This window comes from Mauremys reevesii, linkage group 8 (assembly GCF_016161935.1).
Source record: "Mauremys reevesii isolate NIE-2019 linkage group 8, ASM1616193v1, whole genome shotgun sequence".
Taxonomy (NCBI): Eukaryota; Metazoa; Chordata; order Testudines; family Geoemydidae; genus Mauremys; species Mauremys reevesii.
Window position 1 is genome coordinate 24,438,297 of NC_052630.1, and position 27,184 is coordinate 24,465,480.

The 27,184-nt window shown below is 38.6% G+C and overlaps 2 long non-coding RNA genes across 2 annotated transcripts; one reads left to right on the forward strand and one right to left on the reverse strand.

Annotated features, from left to right (window-relative positions):
* Positions 1-11,971: 11,971 nt before the first annotated feature.
* Positions 11,972-17,686, reverse strand: LOC120371109. Its single transcript, XR_005584145.1, has 3 exons — positions 17,599-17,686; positions 15,481-15,561; positions 11,972-12,097 (listed from the first exon to the last, which is right to left on the reverse strand). It is a non-coding gene; the product is annotated as an uncharacterized LOC120371109 (long non-coding RNA).
* Positions 17,687-17,995: 309 nt separating this feature from the next.
* Positions 17,996-26,326, forward strand: LOC120371108. Its single transcript, XR_005584144.1, has 3 exons — positions 17,996-18,066; positions 19,166-19,290; positions 25,662-26,326. It is a non-coding gene; the product is annotated as an uncharacterized LOC120371108 (long non-coding RNA).
* Positions 26,327-27,184: the final 858 nt, after the last annotated feature.

The following is a 27,184-nucleotide window of genomic DNA, read 5'->3' on the forward strand; positions in this document are numbered from 1 at the left end:
TAATGAAAGCCCTTGTCTAAATTCACTGGTCAGTCAATTGTTTGAACAATAATAATTTAAAGATTATTACCCATTTTATAACCAAAAACAGTATTATGGTATTTAATTCTGTCCATAAAAATTGGACTATTAATCTTACAGATGCAACTCAGCAGCAAGTTCACTTGGAATTTGCTCCATGTGAATCTTGGTTTGAAGTAGGAAGAGCAGGGAACTGGCCATGGTAATATTCCCATCTCAGTGTGAAACTGAGCCCTAACTCCCTAGGGCTCCATGCCATGACATCTGCAGAGGGACCCAGCCAATTGCAGCACAGATGCATAGCACCTACATATATATATATAGTGATTAGCATTCTTTAAGTATCTAAGGCAGATAGAAGCTAGAAAATTGTATGTGGGTGGAAAGGGGCTAGAGAAGGGTAAAGAAAAAAAAAGCAGGAATTGTCTATGTGGATGCTTCCAACCTCTGCAGTTCTGAGAGTTCCTTTCCCCAGGAATCACAGGGTACCGAGTCCTTGCCCCTAGCATGTGCAAAGTCAGCTACTTTGTTGGGACTCACAGTAGCAGGTACTGCCCCCAGTGGTAACAGTCTGCAAGTTCAGTTCTTAAGGGTATGATCAAATATTTCTGTAGGTGCATATTATGTCTTTTTTTCTGTACCTACTGTATAGACTGAAGATAAGAAACAAGCCAACGCCTTGGGTAAATGCCAGCATTGTATGTTTCCTTCTGTCTAAACTATATTCTTATCCTGTCTCTCTTCCATCTCTTATGGATGTCTCGTTATCAGCTTAAGCTAAACATGGCTAAAACAGGTCTCCTAATATTTCCCAGAAAACTCCTTTCTTACTACCACCTTTCTCAATCACCATGGACAACACTGGCAACCTGCCTGTTATTCAGACTCTAAATTGGGCATCATTTTTGACTCAGCCTTCTCTCTAAGTCCTCACATCCAGGCCATATCTATAACATGGATAACATCTCTAAATACAGCCTTTTGTATCCATCCACACAGTTAAAACTTCCAGCTTTCCAAGCTCTCATCATCTCACATCTCAATTACTGCAACTTTCTAGTCACTGGCCTTGACAAATTCAATCTTGCCCCACTCATATCCATTAAGAATGCTAATACAAAGACAGGGCCAGCTCCAGGGGTTTTGCTGCTCCAAGCAGCGGGGGGGGGGGGAAAAAAAGCCACGATCGGCCGCACTTTGGCGGCAGCTCCACTGCACCGCTTCATTCCTCAGCAGCAATTCGGCGGCAGGTCCTTCCCTCCGAGAGGGACTGAGGGACCCACCGCCAAATTGCCGCCGAAGAGCCAGAATTGCCGCCCTTTTCCGTTGGCCACCCCAAGCACCTGCTTGCTGCGCTGGTGCCTGGAGCCGGCCCTGTGCAAAGATCATTTTCCTAGCCTGTTGCTTTGACAATATCTCTCCTCTATAAATCCTTCTACTTGCTCCCCCTTCTCTATCATGTCAAACTAAAGCTGCTTGTTTTCACATTCAAGGCCCTTCTCAGTCAGTTAATCTCTACCCTACTCATCACTTCTCGTTCACTATCAGGCTGTTGATGCTCACCTCCAGTTAGCCCATGAGGCCAGCCTTCACTGTTCATGTGTTAAGTTTTCAAACAAGTATGTTTGTGCTTTCTCCCATGCTGCCCCACACACTTGGGCTGCACTTCCTGTAAACATCCACAAAGCTACCTAATCATTTACTTTCAAATCTCTCCTCAAAACTCTCCTTTCCTGTGATGCTTACAAAAAGCTTGACAACAGTAAGATTGTTGATGCTCAGAGACCACTGACCAATATTGTCCCATAATTTCCCTGTATTTTCCTGTCTCTCTAGATCCATCTGTTGCCTCTTGTTTTATACTGAGATGGTAAGACCCTTGGAGCAGGGACCATCTTTTTGGTTTGTATGTGGGATACTGGTTCATGATTAGGGCTTTAAAGCGCTATAGTTATACAAATGATACATAATATTAAATAATAACTGTGTAGTACTTTTTAGGTATGAAAATTCTTATTTCTTGATACTGAGACAAAACTCAAAGCTAAACAGGGGGTTCATGACATGAATCTGAAAGGCCTGATACACCATAAACTCTTGGCACATTTTCATGAATTATGCCACATTTTAAATATGTCATCATTTCAGAGTCACTTAGTTTGCAGTTGATAGTTCTTAATAGGGTAAACTGGATAATCAAAATTAAAAAAAAATGTAGCATATGATACAACGCCCATATACAGAGCCATAAATCAAGCAACTGCTAAGCAACATTTTAAATGATGTCAAGAATCTCTTTATCTACTGTCAAGAGCTCTTTGCAGGTTTTATACATTTCATTTAGAGTGACATTTGGAGGCTCCCAAGGCTGTACACACATTCAGTGGAACTTATCAACACAGCCCACAATACGTGCCTTTGTAGATGAAATACTGTAAGCACCACTGACTGTATGCACCTGTTTGTTCAGCAAAATAATCTTATCTGAAATCTGTGAGTAATTACTGACATTTTAATGGCTCTTTGATGTAAACCTCCTAATGAATCCATAGCAAGCATTGTGGTTATTGTTTGTGCAAACAACGGGAAAATGAAAAAAAAGAAGTTAGAAAATGCGTATCAAATATGCATCAAGTATGTGTATGAAATATGTGTGTGTATACTCACACAGCAGCTGTCTTGGATCATGCTGATAGGCAGGGGAAAATAAATCTCTGAACAGTTTTTTTTCCATATAGGGGGAAAACCTCAGGCATTTTTTTAACTAGTCAAATTATTCATGCCACCACAAGAAGAAATTTAAAGACTGTCATCAAGATTCTGGTATCACATATGTAGTTGTGCTACTCAGAGCCACGTTGTTTGGCAACATCTGCTGCCTCATATGTGGAAAAAGACAAAGCAGAGGTAATACTGTGTAGTGCATTTTATTCCAAAGAGCTTTACAACTCTGGTCCAAACCATGAGCAGCTATTAGGCCACTGTAGCTCCCATTAAACCAAACTTCAGGTCCTTACATAGGCAAAATGCTCACTAAAATCAAAGGCTAGTGAATACGTGAGAGCTGAGGCTCAAATTGTCCCCTCAAATTGCGGAGAAACAACTGCATGGAGACCAGATGGCCAGGAAAACCTGGGATGCTCCCCCTTTCAAAGCTTCTTGGACATTGTTTTGTCACATGGCAAGGGTCTAGGAACCTGCAGAGTTTACAGTGGTGAATCCTCCCAAATTCATGTGTTCTTAAAAATCCATGGGGAAAGGAACCCCAGTTCTGTAAAAGGAGAATCTAGAGGGACTGCTCCTGCTCTGTTTTGTTTTCTGATTACTAGCACTTGCCATATCCCTAGTTCCCGTGCCTATGACTTCAATGGGAGCTGCAAGTCCTCAGCACATCTCAGGCTTTGGAGTTCAATATACACACATGCACCATATATATATACTTATAGTTAAAAGAGCTGCTCAAAACATGTCCCAGTAAATGTGGTGTTAAAATAAGGTTGAAGAAAATGTTCTTTTACTGGGCAATTGTTTCTGAAAGTGCCTAAGTTATAAGCCTATGAAAAATCTCAATTCACACATGCTGGGTAGAGGTTTGTTAGGCTTTGGCTGCTAAATTTCCTGAAGGTTTTCTGCACTGGGCATGCTCTCTCCTTTCACAGCTCCTGCATTCTGACCAGGCTGCACCATCCTCACAGCACAACCGAGCAAGTAGAGTTAGAGGTGCTCAGCAAGACTTTCCCTGTTAGCGGAACATGCTAGAAGAAGTGGGACGGGGAGAGGGATAGGAAAAGAGAGTGCATGTTGGGGGGTCAATATGGTTCCACGGGATTCAATTTTTGTTTTTTCCATTGTTCATGTTAAGAAACCTTAGGAAATTGCATTAAGAAAAACTACATTAAACACATATTACAGTTGCAAAGTCAAGCACTCAAAAGTTAGGGAATGCCTGAATTAAGGTTGCTTTGCAAATATCCATTCTGATCTTATAGTTAATTACATGATCACATACTATTCTTTCCACAGGATGGACTTGCACTGGGGATAAATCTGATTGTGTAGTGAAGGAGGCTTTATCTGTAGGATCCCTGCCTCATTTGCTGCAGAAGTTGGAAGGTGTGTAGTGAAGGAGACAGGGACTTAGAAATGACATTTCCATCATTAAGACAGTTGAATTCCACCTTGGAGAATTGGTTTCAATCCCTATCTCTGCCACAGAATTCCTATATTATGCTGGACAAGCAACATAAACCACAATTTCCATAGGTAGTTACTGTGTGTTCCTCATTTTCTCTGTAAATTTGAGACACTTAGGCTTTAATTTGCAGAAGTGCTGAGCACTCACACTGCAACTGTCATCAGTGGGAGCTCAGTTCTGAACACAAAGTGGTATAAAATGCTAAGAAATCTACAAGATCAGGACCTAGGCTTCTCAAACTGGGCACGCAAAGTTAGATGTCACTGAACGATTTTGCCTTTAATCTCGTTGCCTCACTTTCCTGTGTGTAAAAATATGTATAATGTCACCACATCATCTCAAAGGGATGCTATAAAGATAAATCCATTAATGTCTGTAAAGAATTAAAATACTGTGATGACAGAACCATAGAAAATACCATGAGGAAATGAATAATTGGGTATTCAGTACAGAGTTTAGGTGGTGTGTGATAAATACTACATGGGGCTCACACATTGAATAATAAGGTTAACAGTAAATAATGAATAGCTACTCATTCAGGGATCACGGTACATCCTGTGTACAGAAGTAGACAAGAGCTCAATGGAAAAAATAATTTGTGATCATATAATTAAAAACTGTATCATAATGCACATTTACAAAGGGGCCAAATGAAGGTTGCACAGGCATTTGGCATTTCCTAACTTTTGCGTGCTCGGTTTTGCAACCTTAATGTTCTATTAATGTAGTTATTTTGGAATTAGACCAATTTGGATAAGTACTTTCTTATTCTATTTATTTCCACCTGAAAAATTCTTCTAAAAAGTAATAAAATATATAAGGTTTCTACATTTAGCAGCTTAGCTTGACTCCTTTAACTAGGCAGATAAACATTTTCCAATTTGCCATTAAAAATCCTTCTATTTCTTCATTTAATTTGTAAAAGGAAAAGAAACATGGAGAAATGAACAATAGGATTTTCAAATGGAAAGTAATGCATAAATGAGACAGCAATTCTTTTCCCTTTGCTATTAATACAGGAGCCTTATATTTTCAATGTTTGTAGATAACACTAGTTCTGTCTTTTGTGGAAGTTTCCCTTTAAGACTGTAACTTCGGAGGGAAATTATAAAGGGACAAATAGCACTACTGGAAAGAACATTCTATCATTAAATATATATCTGCAGTTTAATTCTTTCGCTGAGGGTAAAGAGTCCATTTTGTTTATCAGAGTCTGCTAAGCTCCATGCATTTCATCTCTCCCTTTCAGATCCCATTAAATTGTATACGTGGAAACATGAGGGACAAAACTGACATCTGCCCACCACTTTCCTGAAATTCAGTAGAACTAGTTTGCCTAGAAGCACATGTGTCACCTGTTTGGATACAACAAACTCTTCTCAATGAATTTCAATAGGCGATCAAGAGCAATTTCAAACCCTCAAGAAATTACAGTGCACAATGAAGTGAGCATACTCCAAAAGGCCAGTTTTCTGATAACTCCTTTTAAGTATTTGTGAAAATGAACATTAGCATACAGCAGACGTTGATACGGTCATCTTTTGTAAAATAATTTGGTACCTGAATTGAAGAGAATTTAATTCCTCTGAAGAAGAATTTTTGATGGTCGGTGCCCCCCATAAGGCTTTATGGAAATATGCTTATGTATGTGTATATATATAACATAACTAGAATGTGTTGTATGCTACATATGCCATGTAACATATCTCTGTAAAGGTTATGATCTACTGAATCTATTAATCTTATTTGTATGCATCATTTTTGTACTCAAAGTTATGAATATTGGCCATGTACTGGCATGATTTCTAAATAACCTTAACAGAGCATTTGCTCAGTTCCTGGAGAAAGGAATTCACAAAGTTAAGTGACCAATCAGGAAGCACTTAAGGAACAATGCATCTTGGAATGCTCCAATCCACATAAGAAGTCTTCCTGGAGACATACAAGATACCATGTGGGCAATGGCTTCTGCCTGTAAAAACTGAGTCATGCATGGACATGCGACTTTCCCAGGTGACTCCAGAACTCCATCTTGGAGCTGGACTTTGCATAGGAGAGAGGAGGGGGTCTCCACCCACAAGAGAAAGTCTATTTAAGCCCATAGGAGACCGCTCCATTTTGTCTTCAGCTGGCTAAAGAGAGAGCCTCTCCACCCCCAAAGATACCTGAAAGAAACTGGAACAAAGGACAGTGACTGCAAGCGGCGTGAATGATTGCTGGACCCAGACTAAAAGGAGTTTAGTCTGTAAAAGGAAGCTTACTGGAACTGGTGAGGATCTTATCTGTATTCAGTTTCTTAGTGTATTAGACATAGACTGGCATGTTTTATTTTATTTTACTTGGTAATTCACTTTGTTCTGTCTGTCACTACTTAGAACCACTTAAATCCTACTTTCCATATTTAATAAAATCACTTTTTACTTATTTATTAACCCAGAGTATGTGTTAATACCTGGGTGGGTAAACAGCTGTGCATATCCCTATCAGTGTTATAGAGGGTACACAGTTTATGAGTTTACCTGGCATAAGCTTTATACAGGGTAAAATGGATTTATTTGGGTTTAGGCCCCATTGGGAATTGGGCATCTGAGTGTTAAAGACAAGAACAACTCTGTTGGCTGCTTTCAGGTAAACCTGCAGCTGTTAGGGGACGTGATTCAGACCTGGGTCTGGGTTTACAGCAGGCTAGCGAGTCTGGCTCAAACCAGGCAGAGCACTGAAGTCCTAAGCTGCCAGGGCAGGAAAGCAGGGGCAGAAGTAGTCTTGGCACATCAGTTGGCAGCTCCCAAGGGGGGTTCTGTGATCCAAACCGTCACAGATTATTACTGAAATATTTCTTACACACACAAAAAAAACAGTTTGAGATAATTATTCAGCAAACTGTCATTAATGACCTTGTAGATAGCTATATATATGAAATGAGTAGTTTTCCTGTGTCCAATGGATGACTGTCTCTCTAGAAGGACTTCATTTTGTTCAAGGAGGGCTGAGTCAAATCTCCAAGGCCCAGTTCCCATTTACACTAAGGCTACTTTACAACACTCTGGGAACTAGTTACATATACGTCTACTTTAAAGCCTCTTTACACTGGCCAAGACATGTAAAAAGACCTTTGTGTAAATAAGAAATAGGCCCCTAGTGTGTGTTTCCTAGGAGTTCATGTGGAGCGAGACTATGGTTCCTATTTATTGTGACAATTGCTATTAGCTAACATGTAATTTCAGTTTCAGCTTCCTATTGACTTCAGTGGATCTTTATACTAGAGCCGTGAAATAACGATTAAAAATAATAAAAAGAGTAAAGTGAGAAAAATACATTAGTATGAGATGAAATTGCCTAACCTGCAAAAGCTTTGAAAAATCCAAAAAGCAAATAAGATTGATTCCCATATGGTAATCAAAGGTTGGAATTCTCATTTCCAAGAGTAACTGACAAAATCCATATCACTGGAATCCTGGATGGCGATTCAGTCTATTGTGTCAGACTAGTTAATGCAAGGTTGCTGGGTAATATGGTTAATACCATCCATGATTTCACTGTGGATGAGGCCTCTGACTAATATTGACGTGGTCTCAAAATTACTTACAGAGAACACCAAAAACCAACTGACCTCTTCATAGAGTCTTGTGTGCGATGTCAGATTTATAGTAGAGAAGCAGAAATGGGAAGGATAAAAGTATTAACATAGAAAAGGATTCATTGCACTATAAAATGTTCTAGCTCAAGCAGAAGTTGTCTCGATGCAGGAATTACTAGGTGAAATTTTATGGCCTGTGTTATACAGAGGTCAGTTTAGATGATCTTTTTGATTCCTTCTGGCCTTAACGTCTGAGTCTTAGAATAAAATATTACCAGATGGTGTAGCTGAGTTTCAAAATAAAGCAAGTTAAAATAGAGGAATGACAGCAAAAAGGAGAGATTTTAGAATTAGAGACAGATAATTAAATTTACTTCTCTTCTGCTACTTTTTGTATTTACTGACTTTTGGAAACATTTTTTACTATCTTTGTACCATTCTTTCAGTTTAATTCAAAAGAAAATTAAATAAACCTGGTTATCAATTTCAAAGTAGATAGCAAACATTTTCAGTTATTTCTTCCAGCTTATTTTCCATTCAGAATGACTTGAGTAATTTTACAATTTTCAGCCAAAGCCTGAAAGATGAACAACATTGAATTTTTTCTGAGAAAATGAGATGTGGCTGAAAATAAAAAAGTCAATCTCTCTCTCTCTCTATATATATATATATATATATAAGCAAACATTATGAACAAATCATTCTATTTGCATAACCTTTCGAGCATAAGTGTACAGACATGTATGCAACCTAATATTATAGCAGAATGAATTTTCCTTCAATTATATTATCTGTCCTAATCAGACTCTTTCTACCTGAAGACTGATTTATTCTGGCATTTCAATAAACTGTGCTATCTTTAAATGCTAGTGTGTGTGTTTGTGTGTCCATGTGTACCTTACAGAGAGAGAGAGAGCCCTACTGGGCTTGATTCTGATCTAACACAAGTGAGAATCCAGATAACATCACTGAAGTCAGCTTAGTTACACCAAGGTTTAATTTGTTTGAGGCAAATCAGGATACTAATCACTAGAGCTGTGCAGAGGCTGGAAGGAATTCAAAATTTTGAAATTTGCCTTCATCTGGAACCGAAACAAAACCCAAGAATTTCAAAATTCTCAGCAAAGTAAGATTCTGGGGGCAAAATTGTTTCAGATTGACCAAAATGTTTTGTGTTCAACTTTCAGAATTTTTATATGGTATTCTAATACATAATATAATACAAAAATAATTGAAATAAAGTAATTTCAAAATGAAAAATCAAAACATTTTATTACAAAATTGTTGAAACAAAACATATCAGAATATTTTTCCTTATATTTTTCTATAACAAAATTCCAGCAAAATCAACCCAATTTTGTGATGCATTAAGATTTTGACCAAACCGCATTTTCCAATAGAATATGGTTCTGTGAAAAATTTCCCAATCAGCTCTACCAATCAGACCATAGTTAAGACTGTAATGGGTGTTCAATTTTAAGATTTTTTTTTTCATCTTTCCATGTAACTGTAAATCAACAAAATTCCATTGACTTCCCTGGAGCTATGTTGATCTACTCTAGCTGAGGATCGGGCTCAAAACATGTGAAGTGTCTAATGTTTATTTGTGTCCCTTTGTCCTAAATTTGAGAATATTAGAACACAAGATTCACCACATGAATAGTTTTATTATAATCTTCTGCGTGGGTTAGTTTCCAAAAATTAAATACTTGGCACTATTCCTAATGTATAGTTCACCTTCACTGAAGCCAACTATAAAATTAGGCTGCCAGTCATTAACCGACATAGAAAACTTCATATGAGGTCTTTTCAAATGGAAAACATCAAATGTGATTTGATATACTGTGCTTTATGGCATACTGCTTTCCGGATAATTGAATCTTTCTGGTAACATGCATTTAGGGGCAAACCCAGAGACCAGTGACTGGGACGCTAGGCATAAGTGTGGGGAGGCCACTGGGGAAGAAATCATAACCCCTACATGTATGTCTACACAGCCTACAGGTATGAACTTCCAAGCCCAGGTCGACAGACTTGGGCTAGTGGGACTCACACTAGTGCTCTAAAACTATCTGTGTAGACAGTGCTTTGAAATTGCCACTCTGTCTGGAGCTCAGGGTCTCAAGCTCAACCCCCTCTCTGGGTTTCAGAGTCCAAACTCTAGCCTGAGCCACAACTCCAAAACTGTCTACACAGCTATTTTTAGAGCGCTAGCATGAACCCTGTTAATCCCAGTCCAGTGACTTAGGCTGAGAAGCTTGCTCCCTACAAGGCCCACCTAACAGTCCAATCGTGTTAGCCTAGACTGGGGTCTTGGCACATCCCTTCCTCCTTCCTGGGGGTACATGGGAAAGTCCACACATCATTAAATCACCCCAGATACTGAATTTAGGAGATTATAATAGAAATAGTAGGCAGTCTCAATGATGACATTTTTTGCTGTGCCCTGCAGACACACTTAGTATTGAGGGGGGGAAAAAAACAACAGTAAAACTTAAGCAGTAATAACTATGCAAAAAATTAGTTCAGCCGATGTGGAGACATTCTAATACCCATATAGTTTATAGATTCTCTTAGAACACTTAGACAAATTGCAAGAAACATTATGGGACATTGCACTAACATGGCATATGCATTGGTCATGGCAGGAGAAAGAGACATCAAAGACTGAACAGGAATGAAAGTCCAATCACCTTCTTACTCCTAAAGCTACTCCTACCTCCACGAACACTGCCAAAGCACTGTGGGGAAACTTACATTGTTGTTGACTGTGTTATGCCTGTCCTTTGGATAAACAGAAATGTATATCCTCAGAGCTGCATCTGCACTGAGGTTTTGCTCTAAATCTTCCTTCACTGTAACACCAGTGTAACTCCACTGGTACTAGCAATAGTGGAAATGCTAGTGTATATAACTTGCTAGTGTTTTACCACCATACCATCTAGCCTTGTTCTGAGATGCCTATCATGATATAATAAGAGTCTTCAAATAAGAGGACACTGATAAATTGTACTCCATGTCCACCAAGGGTAGTATAAGAATCAACCAGCTTAATCTGAGCAAGATAGATTTAGGTTAGATATTAAGAAAACTTGTTAACTATAAGGATAGCTAAGAACTGAAACAGGTTACCTAGGGATATTGTGGAATCCCCATCACTGGAAGCTTTGAAGAATAAGTTAGACAAACATCTGTCAGGCATGGTGTAGGTACACTTGGTTCTGGCTCAGTGAAGGCGGGTTGGATTAGATTACCTCTTGAGGTCTCTTCCACCCCTCCGTTTCTATGATTCTATATGTTGGTAAAAATAGCTGTTTATGTCTAGGAATCCCACAATCCCTACCCCAGTGTTACAGCCACAGTGGGAAATTTTCAGAGAAACCTCAATGTAGAGAAAGTCTGAGGGTCTCACAATCTGGTACCCATCACAAGCAGTAAATACACTAAAGATCCCAGAGACAGCTGCTTTATATTCCTAATAGAAAACAAGTATTATAAACTATGGCCAGAGACCACTCATGGTATCCTGAATACTGAATACTGAAAACTGCCCTGAAATGAATTACCAACAAACTTCCCCAAGATATGTTCTGAGCTGAGCAAAGGAATAAACAATTCAGTTGTTTCAGTGTTCCCAAGCCCACCCTGCCATCCCTGTTGTTCAATTTAAAAGTTACCATATAAAATACAAAGAGTTCAATGGTTCAACTGATACCACTTCGTCTGAGTCACTGTTTTAAATGTAAAGGACTAAAATCTAACAAAAAGGAGTTGGGAAAAGGTATTGTTGACATATTTTGGTGCAGCAAGCATTTTAATTGCATTAACCTTGTGCAAAGTAAACTCTGTGGTTGAAAGATTATTTTCCAACTTTACAGTACTATGGCATGGACTAAGGGCTTGTCTATACACAAAAGTTGTATTGCTTTAACTACAGCAATATATTTAAACTGGTATAAGCCCCCTTGAGTGGATGCAGTTATATTGGTATAAAAATGCTTATTCCAGTATAGCTATTCCCATACAAATACAGAGCACTTTTCTATTGGCATAAATATGCCTGCACTAGGGGTTGTTTGCACATATTCTGTTTGGGGTGAGCTCATTTTCCCATTTGTCATATTTTTGTTTGGTTTTGTTTATTACTTTTAATAGGGTGGTGCATTTTGAAATAATTAATCAAATAATAGATGTAACAAAATAAATGTTGCAAAGGTCCTTTGTTGTTTGCACTATACGCTCATCACCTCATGCCAGGACATACGGTCATCGTTCAAGGCAGATTTTCATCCTTTTTTACCTTTCTGAAAAGAAAGATGATTGAAAAATTTAAAAAAAGACTGTTAGAGAAATCATCTCATTACCATGGTCCCAATTTCTAGCTCCCTTGTGTGTGTGTTTCAAGTGGAATAAAATCACCCTTTTGTAGTTTGAGAGACGAGCTGGGTGAGGTAATATCTTTTAATGGACCAACTGCCACTGGTGAGAGACACAAGATTTTGAGCTTACAAGAGCTCTTCTTCTTTTTGTATGTATTCAATTGAGCATGAGTATATTTATTGTCTGTAAGATCATTTTTTGCAATTTAATATTTTGTTGTCCTCTAGTTATCTTTTTAACTTGTTTATTTCTATCATTTTTATAGATCACCTAATTCTCCTCCACCTCCTCACCATATTGTCATTTGTAAAAGCTTTCTGTTTATTGCTTATTTTATTTCTTCTTTAAAACATTGGCCTCTTTCACATTTAGTCTTAACCAGAAGGAACTGCACAATCAGGTTCTCCATCTGTTTATTAGGAATGTTGCACCTCTTTTCTTCAGTAGATTTCTATACCATTACAGAATTAAATCAGAATTCCAAGTTATATCACAATCCTTTAAAGGTATTTTTTCCTAAGAGAATGGCTGTTCCAGGAGATTTATAATACAGTGATTTAGGAGACTGTTTTCTCCTCTAAGTAACTGGTTTGAATTAGACTGATTGGCAATAAGGGAAGCCATCTGACATTAACATCTGATAGATATTTAGTAGTGTGATTGAGTTCAATTGGCACTAAGTGTATTCTTGCTGGAAATCTCTGGAGAGAATTAAAAAGTCAATGGACATCAAGGACTGGCATTTAGAACTATGCTGGTGGGCATTGCAGAAATACCTGAGATAAGTACCGTAGGTTCAAGTCCAAACACTTTGGTGATGTGCATCTTATGTATAAATGTATGTGCATCTGAGATGTATAAATACATCTAATAATCCAGGCACAACAACCTCTTCTATTCAAATCAGAGGTGAAGCAAGCCAAACATTCTGTACAACTGTTTCTCAACTGTGATATATGACACAGTTGCTTGGCTTTCAGAAGTGCTGAACACTTGCAGCTCTCATTGACTTCAGTGGGAACAGCAGATGTTGAGCATCTCTGAAAATCAAGTCATAAATCTCTTTCCTATTGTATATTGATTACTGGGGCATTAAATATCGTCCCCTAATTCTACCTTATTTAAACACACTTTTCATTCCTATGTTTAAATACAGAACAACACTGTATTTGGCTACTGGGAATGATCAACACACTGCATTTACCTCTAGAAACATATATCCCCTCCAAACTGTTTGCATAATAGATAATCCAATCAATATATAAGTAATTAAACTCTACCATGAACCATGTTCTGTCCTCCAGGCTTCCCTTAGCTTCCTGTAAATTACACTAACAGGTCCTGATCTAATTTCTTATACTACCTCCAAGATTATTGTGTATTCCAAGAATCAACTGATCACTTTGTGATGGGTTGGGTCACAGAAATCCCCTTGCGACTGCCACCTAATGTGCTGAGACTACCTCTAAGCCCATTTTCCCTGGCAGTTTGAGACTTCAGTACCCTGCCTGGTTGTGCCAGACACACTAGCCTGCTACAAACACAGACCCAGGTCTGAACCATATCCCCCAAAAGCTGCAGGCTTAACTGAAAACAGCTTAAGAAGTGCTCCTGTCTCCAACATCCAGTTCTCAATGGGATCCAAACCCCAAATAAATCTGTTTTACTGTGTATAAAACTTATAAGAGGTAAACTCATAAATTGTTCACCCTTTATAACACTGATAGAGAGATATGCATGGCTGTTTTCTCCCCCAGGTATTAATACATACTCTGGGTTAATTAATAAGTAAAAAGTGACTTTATTAAATATAAAAAGTAGGATTTAAGTGGTTCCAAGTAATAATAGGCAGAACAAAGTAAATTACCATGCAAAATAAAACAAAAAAACACAAAGTCTATGCCTAATACAGCAGGAAACTAAATGCAGGTAAATTTCACCCTCAGAGATGTTCCAATAAGCTTCTTTTACAGACTAGACTTCCTCCTAGTCTGGTCCAGCAATCACTCACACCCTCGTAGTTACTGTCCTTTGTTCCAATTTCTTTCAGGCATTTCTTTGGGGGTGGAGAGGTTATTTTTTGAGCCAGCTGAAAACAAAATGGAGGGGCTTCCAGGGGCTTATATAGTCTTTTTCTTGTGGGTGGAAACCCCTTGTGTTCTTCTATGCAGAATCACAGCTGCAAGATGGAGTTTTGGAGTCACATGGGCAAGTCACATGTCCATGCATGACTCAGTTCTTTACAGGCTGACACCATTGTCTACATATTAGTCTGAATGTTCCCAGGAAAGCTCAGATGTGGTTTAGCGTCTATCAAGGTCCATTGTTAGCCAAGTACTCCCAATTACCTGAATAACCCCATCACACTATGTTGACCAAATCTGCCTTATGTGCTTTCTACAGCAAACAAATTAAATAACTTCACATAACTTCAGAGATAAAAATGATATATGCATACAAATAGGATTAATACATTCAGAAGAACATAACCTTTGCAATGATATGTTACATGGCATATCTAGCATAAAACATATTCCAGGTATATCATATTTATACTTATAAGCATATTTCTATTAAGCATTATGGGGTGCAATGTCACACACCTTTATTTCATTAACTTCTATCAAACCTTTTCCCTTTCACCCAAACTGTCTTTTTTTCCCCTCTGCCAACTCAGTTTTATCATTCATTGGTAGGGATACCCTTTTCCCAGATTTTAGTTCACTTTTTATTAATTATTATTATTATTAAAGAGAATAATCAGGCCAAGAAAATTATCCCCTCATCCTGAATTTAACAGGACTCTTAATTTAGGTTTACACTCATTTGGATAGTTTACCTTCCTTTTTCCTGTTCTCCCTTTGATGGAATCGGTTTCCTCCTCCCCTAACCTCCCTCCCTGCCCACTATTTTGATGATTCCATCATGCAGCCCAGAAAATAATCAGGAGTTTTGCATCTTGTAATCTGCATCAGTTTACTCTTTGCTCCTGTTTTCCTGATTTTATTCACACCCCTGGGGACTTAAATGAAAGTGTAGATTCTTGAGCACAATTCCGCTGTGAGGAGTCGATTCTGCAGCTGCAAAATAGTGGAAGAAGAAATGGAACCCTTTCTATAAGTGCAAAAGTATTTGTACTTCAAACTTTCCTCATAATCTTTTCTATGTGATTGCACATCTAGTTTCTATGGTTGTAAACTGTATTAGCAACACTTTCCTTACATTTTTCCAGGTACCAGACAGTTTGCTAGCCTGGAGGAGTGGGAGCAGGGGACACAAGAGAGAGGAAGAGTAAGGGGGAAAGTACCTTCCTAAAAGACTTCCATGCTTCTTATTCCATGACTGCATAATGTTTGTGAGTTATGCCTCCACTGGTTTACTTGAGAATCTGCTCAGACATAGAACCAAAATTAGAAGCAATCAACTGCTCACAAATTCATGAACCAAAATTTTAAATCAGATATAAAACAAGGGAGAGAATAATTATGAAGGTAGTACATGACAAGTTGAACAAGAAGTGTCAGTAAGCCACAGGGAAATAATACAATCATAATTTTAGGATAGATAAAGCTTTGGGGCTGTTTTTCCAGCTAAACATTTATTAGATTCCAGCTGTTTAATACCCTACTGTTATCATACTGTTTCCCAAACTCTTTGTCAATTACACTCTTTCCTTCCTATGTGCACACATTTTAAATAGAAAAGCAGTAGATTATTTATTTTTTGCAAAGACAAGAGATGTCAAAAAGTACAGTCATCTGGTTTCATCATTTGAAATCACTATAGCAGTTCAGATTTTCAAGGAAAATAGATAACCTCTTTTCATTTCAATGACTGTGTGTCATTTTTTAACAGTGTTGATGAGTTTGAGAAATAAAATCAATAACCCTTCAAAATGTTTCCATTTACTCAGGGGCGGCTCCAGGCCCCAGCACACCAAGCGCGTGCTTGGGGCGGCATGCCGCGGGGGGCGCTCTGCCGGCGCCGCGAGGGCGGCAGGCGGCTCTGGTGGACCTCCCACAGACGTGCCCGGAGTCGCGGGACTGGCAACCAGCAGAGCGCCCCCCGCGGCGTGCCGCCGTGCTTGAGGCGGCGAAATGGCTAGAGCCGCCCCTGCATTTACTCTCCTCTACAACAGTTACAGTATTGGTAGCAAGAGACTTGCAAGATGAAAAAAAATCTATTTCAAACGTTCGAACATGAATGTTATTTTTTTCCCCAGAAAACTTTAGTGTTTTCAGAATCTGCTCTTCTTTGAACAAGAATGGTTCTGACCTTGAATATTTAAATAATTTTTAAAAACCACCTTTTTTGCAAGCTCTGCACTTTATTGTTGAAATTATGACCCAAAAGACTTTTAAATATACAGCCCTGTACAGCTGCATGGTAAGTAGTATGATATAATGTTCCAGGGATTTAAGTCTGCCAGTCTTAATAAATTAAATTAACATTGTTCAATCATTATTCTCCCCAGTGTTCATTAGTGATAGGGCATATACAGCCATTAGTGCAATGTCATGCGAGGATGTCTCAGTACATAAAAAGTTCACAAAGGCTTTGGGTGAAATTTTAAAAAGGTTGACTTAAATTTACATTAATTTAACAGCTGTTGCTGGGACTGGTGCTTGCCGGGGCATCCCTGAGGACCAACCCTAAATCTAAACATGGCAGAATCCAGTCCTTTCCCCTTTCATTTTCTTTACTTTTTGGCTCATGCCAAATGCCTCTTTGTTCTACCCAAACTGTTCTATCTCCCAGTATTCTAGAGCCTCATAGGCCAGGTTCATTAATATTCATCAGTTCAGCTTTTACAAAATCTACTCAAGTTCAGTGGGAACCATAACAAATAATTTAGGACTGTACCACCAGAGGCTAATAGCCTCATTTACCTTCACATGTTTCATTCAAAATTTGGAAACACATTAAATAAAAACTGCTTTTCCCTCAGAAAACAAATCTTCATGAGCTTTCATCACTAAAGCACTGAAGGTTCCTTGAGTTTAGCTGTTAGCACAAGATTAATTGGTTTTTAAAAGGCACTTTAGTGGGAACCTCACAAGCTTTGAGTTCCTACCTTAATGTATCCATAGACCTGCCAAGTGCCATGCAGGTCAAGTAAAATCTCAGACATATGTATATGAGAGAGAGAGAGAGAGAGAGACTCTCTTTTTAGGAAATATACCCTTTGGCCTAACAGAAGGAGCACTGAACTGGGGAGCCACATGCCCATAAATTCTAGTCTTCCCTTTTCTACTGTGTGCTATTAATATTTATGTACAATTCTCATAATTTATTACTAACTAAGGCCTCTTATCCCTTTCCTAGCAGGCAGGCAACTATATTTTTCCTTTCCCTTTATCAATAAGGTAGCAGAGAACTTATACAAGTTGTCACTAAGGCAGAACAGGAAACTAGAACCCATTACCTTTCCAAATGAGAATGTACATGTTTAGCTATAACCACTGTGCTGTTCATTAGAAAATACTCTGCTCCTGGAGCCAAGACTAGAACCCATGGATCCTGACACTCAACATTCCAGTGCTACATCACACAGTTATATAAGCCTGTGTGTTTGCTACATCACAAATAGTTATATAAGTGTCTGGTGGGGGGCGGGGGTATCATGCTAGATGTTGGGCCATGTGACAGGGTGCTGGCTAGGAAACCCTGAGCCAGATCTCTGTCATGCAAGCTCCAATCAGGAAAGGGGAATTGGAGTTGGCTGAGTAAGCCCAGGCCTAAGTGGCAAACAGGCAACAGCTGCTGGCCTTGTTAGCCAGGGGCTACATAAAGGCTGACAGGAAGGAAGCTAGAAGAGGAAAGGGAGGAGTCAGGGAGTTAGATGCTGGTCTTGCCTGCTGGCTGTAAGCCTGACATTATCTGTAGCTACAAGGTGGTGAGAACTTGTACTGTAACTAAAGAGCACATGTGATTGTACCAAAGCAGAGGTCTCTGGCTAGTTTGTGGGCGCAGAAGTGGCAGAAAATAGAGGGGCCTAGCTGTGCCCTGTTACAGCCCTCAGCCAGGATAACAACCCTACTTCTACTAAAAATTATGTCTAGCAAGTGGAATTGATCCGTGCTATGGATCTGAAAGCTCTTGGTTCAATCATTGATCACCACTCACACAGAAAAGAATTTGAGTGTGATAATGTAGTTAAATATTATTATAATGCATAGACAAAGGCAATTTAAGGTTAGCAGTAACCTTAATTTTGCCATTTCCTATTTTTAGCACTTAAATTTGCAACCTTGACTTTATTTTAACATAGGGTTAATTTGTTTTTATGTTTGATATATAATAGGACTGTCAATTAATTGCAGTTTACTAACATGATTAACGCAAAAAAATTATTGTAATTTAACAAATTAATCACAATTTTAATTGCACTATTAATAGCATACCAATTGAAATTTATTAAATATGTTTGATATTTTTCTATATTTTCAAATATTTATTTCAATTACAACATAGAATACAAAGTGTACACTGCTCATTTTATATTTTTATTACAAATATTTGCACTGTAAAAATTAATTATTTTTCAATTCACCTCATACAAGTACTGTAGCGCAATCTTTAAATAAATCTTTACATATAAATAAATAGTATTCTATTAACAGTATGATTAATCATGATTTTTTTTTACATTGCTTGACAGCCCTAATATTTTAAAAATCAAAGACTGACCACTGGTGAGGATCATTACAGTACATTTATGTGAATTGTATTATACAGTCTGCTTTGCCATTATTCAGATACATAGCTGGTGTTCTGTGATTTTTCTACAACAAGGCACTAAGCTTGATATATATAGAATATCACCCATCTTAAGTTATTGTGAGAATCCAGGAATATTTATAATAAATAGATTTAATGCTCTTATATCTGAAAACACTGAGTAAATTCTGACTCCATTGAAGTCAATGGTTATATTTAGAAGTGTGTTTTTATTTTGTTTAATGCTTATTTTGTGTTTTTATTGAGTGTAGTTAACAGGAACTGTCCCTTTAAGAGCAGAGTGGACATTTGATTGTATTTTCCGGATGCAGTGCATAGGCGATTACTCCTATGTGTTCACAGAGTGGAAGAGCCCACCAGTGTATGCTCTAACAAGGTCAGAACTTGATTTAATAGACTTTTTTTTTTCTTCCAGAAAGCAATCCTTATTCTTGAAAGAGTAACATTAGTGTTTATTAGGGAACTGGGTGCCTTATGCATTGCTAATGAACCATAGAGCCATTTGAATGTACCTTTGGATAATCAGTATGATTCAACTCAGTTCAGCAGGGATAAAAAAGTTGTTCTCATCTAATGGATATTTGGTAGCCCTCATATGGGATAAATTTGGCAGATATAATTTCCAGCACAAACACTGTTATAACTCAGCAAATATATTTTTTCAGTTCCCTAGTAATTTGGGGTGGGAGGGAAAAATCAGGAAAACATTTTTTAGTTGAACTGAAAATGCATTTTTTTTCAAATTTTCAGTGAATCAGAAAGTTGAAAATGCTTTTGTTTTTGGATCAACTGAAAATGTTTAATTTGAAACTAAATATTTCATTTCCATTTTGGACTGATTAATTTTTTTAATATTTAGAAATAAAACTAAAGGAAACTTTTAAATAAAAAGTAATTTCAAACTCAAAAATCAAAATGTTTCTTTCAGAACTGTCAGAACAATATGGTTTGATTCTCTTTGTCTTTTTCCCCAACTGAAACAATTCAGCAAAATTGACAAGAATTCACACACAACTTCATTGCTGCTAAATCTGAAGAATGCAAAATGTTTTGCCCACCTGTACTCTCTGCACTTTACTTTGCACTAGTTAAAAGACTTATGAGGTAGGCCAAGTACTTTATGCTCCATGGAAACTTATATAGCCCTGTTACTTCCCCAGTGGATTTTAATGACAAGAGTTGTTAAGTCAATATCTTTCACCAACACTAAATCCACACTTTTTTTTTATAATTTGAAGTCTATAGTTATTTCCAATTTATTGCCTATGCAAATTAGCTCATTAAATAATTTGTACAAAATATCTTCTATGCTGCTGTACAAACCCTGGCAGCTGTGCTCTGAGCCCTGTGGGATAGTGGTTGTCCAGATTGGAGTTGTTAATATCCAGTCACAGAAAGCATCGGAATCAGCTTTGTTTATTTTTCATATTGTTTATATATATTTGTATACTTATTTCTTTGCTGCAGGTGCCCCTTGACACATTTAAAAAAGCACAGGTTATTCCAGAAATCCCACTTCAATTAACATATATAATAATTCAGCCACCTAAAACTTGTGTCAAATCTTTATGATCTCCCACTAGAGGCTTCCCAATGACCCAATCCTTCACAGCTAGGGAAAACAAATGGGTTTAGAAATGTGCCTTGAAGTTTGATGGATTAAGACTTGTTCAGAGCAGGGAAAAGTGAATGCCAAAGCTGATGGAGAATACCTATCATATCTAGATTCTTATACCACCCTTATCATTGCATCATCCAGCAGTGGTGTGACCAACATCTGTTATTTGTAGGGCATTTTCTCTCTCATCGTGCCAATAAAAGAGGGACTTCAGCTCAGGAGCCACCCTCCCCGTACCCCACAACAGTTTAAACAGTAATGTGTTCCATTCAGTATACCATCCATTTGTTCTGCTTTTTTCCATTTTTTTGCCCTTGTCACCCATACTGTTTGTTTTTCAGTAATTGTTCAAATTAAAATGCAGTATGATAAAGTGTAATTTTTGGCCAGATTTTCACAATAACATGCCCACAGTTTGTGCACATACAAACTCTTATGCACAAGCATAAGAATGGGGGAGGCAACCTAGTGATAGAGAATATGGAAAAAGCTAATGTTCTCAATGCTTTTTTTGTCTGTCTTTACGAACAAGGTCAGCTCCCAGACTACTGCACTGGGCAGCACAGTATGGGGAGGAGGTGACCAGCCCTCTGTGGAGAAAAGTGGTTTAGGACTATTTAGAAAAGCTGGACTAGCAAAAGTTCATGGGGCCAGATGCACTGCATCCACGGGTGCTAAAGGAATTGGCAGATGTGACTACAGAGACTTGCATCTGACGAAGTGGGTATTCACCCATGAAAGCTCATGCTGCAAAATGTCTGTTAGTCTATAAGGTGCCACAGGATTCTTTGCTGCTTTTACAGATCCAGACTAACACAGCTACCCCTCTGATGCAGAGTTATTGAAACTCATGAAGATCAGGGGAGGTCCCAGATAACTGGGAAAAGGCTAATGTAGTGCCCATCTTTAAAAAAGGGAAGGAGGAGGATCCGAGGAACTACAGGCCAGTCAGCCTCACCTCAGTCCCTGGAAAAATCATGGAGCAGGTCCTCAAGGAATCAATTCTGAAGCACTTAGAGGAGAGGAAAGTGATCAGGAACAGTCACCATGGATTCACCAAGGGCAAGTCATGCCTGGCTAACCTAATTGCCTTCTATGATGAGATAACTGGGTCTGTGGATGAGGGGAAAGCAGTGGATGTGTTATTCCTTGACTTTAGCAAAGATTTTGATACGGTCTCCCACAATATTCTTGCCAGCAAGTTAAAGAAGTATGGGCTGGATGAATGGACTATAAGGTGGATAGAAAGCTGTCTAGATCATCGGGTTCAACGGGTAGTGATCAATGGCTCCATGTCTAGTTGGCAGCCTGTATCAAGCAGAGTGCCCCAAGGGTTGGTCCTGGGGCTGGTTTTGTTCAGTATCTTCATTAATGATCTGGAGGATGGTGTGGACTGCACTCGCAGAAAGTTTGCAGATGACACTAAACTGGGAGGAGTGGTAAATACGCTGGAGGGTAGGGATAGGATACAGAGGGACCTAGACAAATTAGAGGATTGGGCCAAAAGAAATCTGATGAGGTTCAACAAGGACAAGTGCAGAGTCCTGCACTTAAGATGGAAGAATCCCATGCACTGCTACAGACTAGGGACTGAGTGGCTAGGCAGCAGTTCTGCAGAAAAGAACCTAGGGGTTACAGTGGACGAGAAGCTGGATGAGAGTAAACAGTGTGTCCTTGTTGTCAAGAAGGCTAATGGCATTTTGGGTTGTATAAGTAGGAGCATTGCCAGCAGATTGAGGGACATGATCGTTCCCCTATTTGGCATTGGTGAGGCCTCATCTGGAGTACCATGTCCAGTTTTGTGCCCCACACTACAAGAAGGATGTGGAAAAATTGGAAAGAGTCCAGCAGAGAGCAACAAAAATTATTAGGGGACTGAAGCACATGACTTATGATGAGAGGCTGAGGGACCAGGTATTATTTAGTCTGCAGAAGAGAAGAATGAGGGGGGATTTGATAGCTGCTTTCAACTACCTGAAAGGGGGTTCCAAAGAGGATGGGGATCAGCTGTTCTCAGTGATAGCAGATGACAGAACAAGGAGTAATGGTCTCGAGTTGCAGTGGGGGAGGTTTAGGTTGGATATTAGGAAAAACTTTTTCACTAGGAGGGTGGTGAAGCACTGGTATGGGTTATGTAGGGAGGTGGTGGAATCTCCTTCCTTAGAGGTTTTTAAGGTCAGGCTTGACAAAGCCCTGACTGGGATGATTTAGTTGCGGGATTGGTCCTGCTTTGAGCAGGGGGTTGGACTAGATGACCTCCTGAGGTCCCTTCCAACCCTGATATTCTATGATAAGCAACCCTCTCTAGATGTGTGAACAAACTAAAGGCTGCACATGGGCATTGAGTTTATATGCCCAGTAATTTAGGGTTGCACAAAAATTCATGTTTTTTTCCCTAAGATAGGCTTAATATTTCATAACTAAAGACTGGCCACTGGTGATGATCATTACATTATATTTATGTGCATTGCATTATACAGTATGCTTTACCATAAATTCTTATTCAAAATGCTGCCGGCCAGGACGCGGGCACATTTAGATGCCCCCGCGGGCGCCATGGCATCCACGGCACCACATTGGGGACTCCTGCCCTAGAGTGTGATTATCTTATGATCACCATCTTGAAGCAGCCTTGTTGCTCTTTTATAGTCCTTACTCTGACTTTTCATGTTCTGAAAGATAAAATTGGTAGATAAAATATTGGTTTCATCTCAACTCCAGCGGTGTCATTGAGAGGCATCGCCGCCGAAATGCCACTGAAATTCGGCGGATGTTCGACTGCCGCCACGGTCCTTCGTCTGGCGCCCGCCTGACGAAAAGGTTGGGGACCACTGCTCTAGGGGGATTGAGATTCTTGAATTCACTTCACATTTCCTGAGCTATAACGTCTACAGCAGTAATTATTTTGTGATAATTAGATCCTGACAAGACTTATTCCTTAAATGTTTGCAATAGCTAAACATGCCAAATCATAACCCAATTAATAGCTTATTCACAGTATATTAGCATCTGTCCCAATATTTTCCGGCTCAAGTGCACTAAATTCAACCTTTGTGATTTATTACTGGCTCAGACAATACAAAAGCCCAAGAATTTTGTTTTACAATTCCTACATACAGTTGGAAAAGCTCCCTTATGTGCCCCCTGAAGTTACAATGGATATTGTTTTTCACATCCTGGGCTAAGCTCATATGTAGTGATGTGTAACACATAGTAAAAGGGACCTACATAGTGAAGACTGGATCAATGCTAACATTTTCACTGTCTATTGTTAGAATACCAGCATTATCGAAAGGCAGCAGCTGCACCTGTATTTTGCGAAACAGAAATTATTTAAGGCAAATGAATTCCTACAAGATAACATTCTTTAATTGACCTTGGCTACAGGCAGCATTTTTCTCCCTGAGTCTAAATCTAACTTCCCATAATGATAGATAATACCTCTCTCTCCTGTAATATAAAGACAGCAGCCCTGACCTCAACTCAGGATGTGGTACCATTAGTCTTCCTCAGAGTACTTCTCCTGGCAAGATCCAGACCTCTGAAGAGCCTTTCAATAAACAACTCTTGTTCAGTTGACATATTAGACACAGATATTCAGTGTATGAGCCTCATCAATGTCTCTACAAGCATATTAGGAGGTAAGCTATTGCCAGTGTGATAGTGTACGCTCTGGGCATGTTAGTACAACAAGAACTGTGCAAATAGTGAATGTTTATGGTTTACTGGTAATTTAAAAAAAAGTTTGAGTCAAACTGAAAATGATTTTTTTTATTTTGGGCTAACTGAAATGTTGAAAAAATTAATTTAAGGTGAAATGAAATGTTTTGTTTCAATGTTGATCACTTTAATGTTTTTTAAATAAAATTAAAGGAAAATTTGAAGGGAGAATTTAATTCTAAATGAATTTTTGAGGTTATTTTTAACCAAAACAATTTAGCAAAACTGACATGAATTTGTAAAATATTTCAGTGTCACAGAATCTGAACCTTTCACTGAAAAAGAATTTTGGCCCCAGATTTTGTCCTTGACTCTTTTACCTGTTGTTTGCCTGTTAAATTAAGAACATTGCACTGTCATTGCTCCACATTCCTCTCTCTGCACAGTCCCAGGTGCACCACACACAAATAGAGATAACAGAAGAGGATTAAACAGCATAATCCTGATGGCATCCATAAAACTGCCAAATACCATTGTTTTTATTGAGCACAGCGAATAGACTTGTTTGTAACGCAAAATATACTATGCAAAAATCTTATATTGCAGCTTATAATACACCAGTGACCTTTCTTGAAACCCACACTAAAAGACTTCCTGCAGTAGGCCTTTTATTTTAAGCAACTGCTTCAAGTACCCAGAGTGGTTCTTTGCTTTAAAGCAACAGGAGCTTGTTTGAATTTAAGTTACATAACACAGAAACCAAAGCCTGCTGTATGCAGTGGCCTCTTGCTATCTGACTTAGACCCTGTAGTCCAGAAACCTGCCTTCTAAAATGGAGGATGACTCTTGGTCTCTGCTGTCAGACTCTATATCATTACATAACATGTTTGGCCCTTGATGTTTGTTTGACCATTCATGTCAATGAGAGCAGGATCAGATCCTTGTTGTCCAGGAAATCAGGCGTTGCCTATGTACACTGGAGTTTGCATGTGCCCAAGAAAGGTGGACATAAAAAGTCTTTCCATTCATCTTACATTCCTCCTTTCATTACAAACATCCTCTCTTCTGGCCAATGATTATATTCCTTATGGAGTCATCCTCCATTGGCCACTTTCTGAGTGAGAAGGTAAACCTCCAAAATAAGTGTTTGGGGGAAAGTTAGGTGAGAGGGAAGATTTGCCATTTTATTCCATTCATTCTCCTAGGCAGATGGTCTTGACTGAGTAAAGGATAGGGTCAATATATAGTATAGTCATTGTATATTATACATCATTATTACTAATGGTTTAAAAGACAAGTTGAAGAATATGAAACTAACAAGATGTACTGACTCTTTAAATCTTCTCATTTGAAGACAGCAATAAAATACTGTAGTTTTCTTTTTTATAGTAGTAGGTTTTAAATGTATATGATTTAACTATAGCAAGCATAATGGGTAGCTTATCTTTGCAAATCTGTTTGCATTCCAGATGCTTCCTTTTGAAAACAAGCACTGTACTATAAATGGCAGATGATCACCATTCAATTCTTTGTGAAAGAAATTTCTATGTAGCTCAGTTATGTGCGCTGAAATAGTGCCGAAGGACTTCACTATTCATAGACCAACAATCTCCTTCCTCAGTCTGAGATCTTCATTTCTGTTTCCCAACATTTTTCTTCCTTAACACCTTAACTGCAGGCTAACATGCATTTTTCTCATCTGCCTCTGCTAACTTGAAAGCTCAATTCTTGGTTGAAACCTAACTGCAGATAAGACATTTTCATCATGATGAAGTAATTACATACTGTACCTGCATAAAAGCTACATACATCTGTATATTTAATGTAGTATTTTGCTTCAGTGAAAACTCTGAGTGGTCAACACCTCTGAAAATCAGGCCACTTCTTTAGGCACTTGTGTACTGGGGTGCCTCACTTTAAACTCTCAAATTTGAAAATGTAGCTCTTAACCTCACTTGTATTTAGCTACCTGTCTGTAAAATGGGCACACTCCTCCCCGTTGGCAAAGTAGTTTGAAATCTAAATCTCAAAAGCAGTATGTTATAATGTTCCTTTTCCATCCAACTGAATGTTATCATAGTCTTTCTGCATGAATGCTAGGTGGCTTATTGACTCCCCAAAGCACTGAAGTTGTTTGCACACTGAAAATGTTCTCAGATGCTGGATGACATCCAATCTGTACACATCATGTAAAAATTGGAAGCACCATGCATAAAACACCTTTAATTAAGCATCATCAGATTCTTGTTTGTGATCTTTAATAATTCAGCATGAGGTCAAGAAGGGTTAACTGAACTTCCTCCCATCTCTACTATTGTCTGTGTTGCGGTGGTGTAGACTTCACTATAACAGTTATGCATGAAATATGCATACAGATCTCCTTGCTAGTAGCTCCATACTGCTTCTTCTTTATTTTCCATTCCCACTATCAGACAAAAAGAAGGCAATTGGAGATTTTAAAATCAGGCATAATCCTTAGGTCAGAGAAGTCTATATAGCAGTGGGAAAAGAGTTACCCGAGCAGCCTTCTGATTTTAATAAGAACCCTAAAACACATTTATAGAAGAAAAATGCAAACTCAAAATAGTCAAGATTTCAGGCAAATGAACACAGTTGGCCACCTTAATGTGGCAGCTAAAATTCCATAACATACCCATGTTGCAGGAGGATAGAATGAAACTAGGAAGAACTATTGTCTCAGAGGTTAGTAAAACGTTTTAAAGATTCGGGCACAAAATCCCATATCAGTTAACATATTTTTTCCTGGTTCCTGAGACTCTAAAGGAGAATGACCGCACTGCAGCTAAAGCGAGGAGGATGTTGTCCAGGCTTGCCAGAGGAAGGCAGTAGTGCTTTATGGTGGTGAGGGGGGAAGGGGAACTAGATTAAATTGCTGCAAAAAGGTGGGTGTTGGTCAGCTTTGCAGCACTGACTCATCCCCCTGGGAATGTAAGGGCAGAAGGCTTTAAAGGTGCAAGCCCTGGCGTTTGAA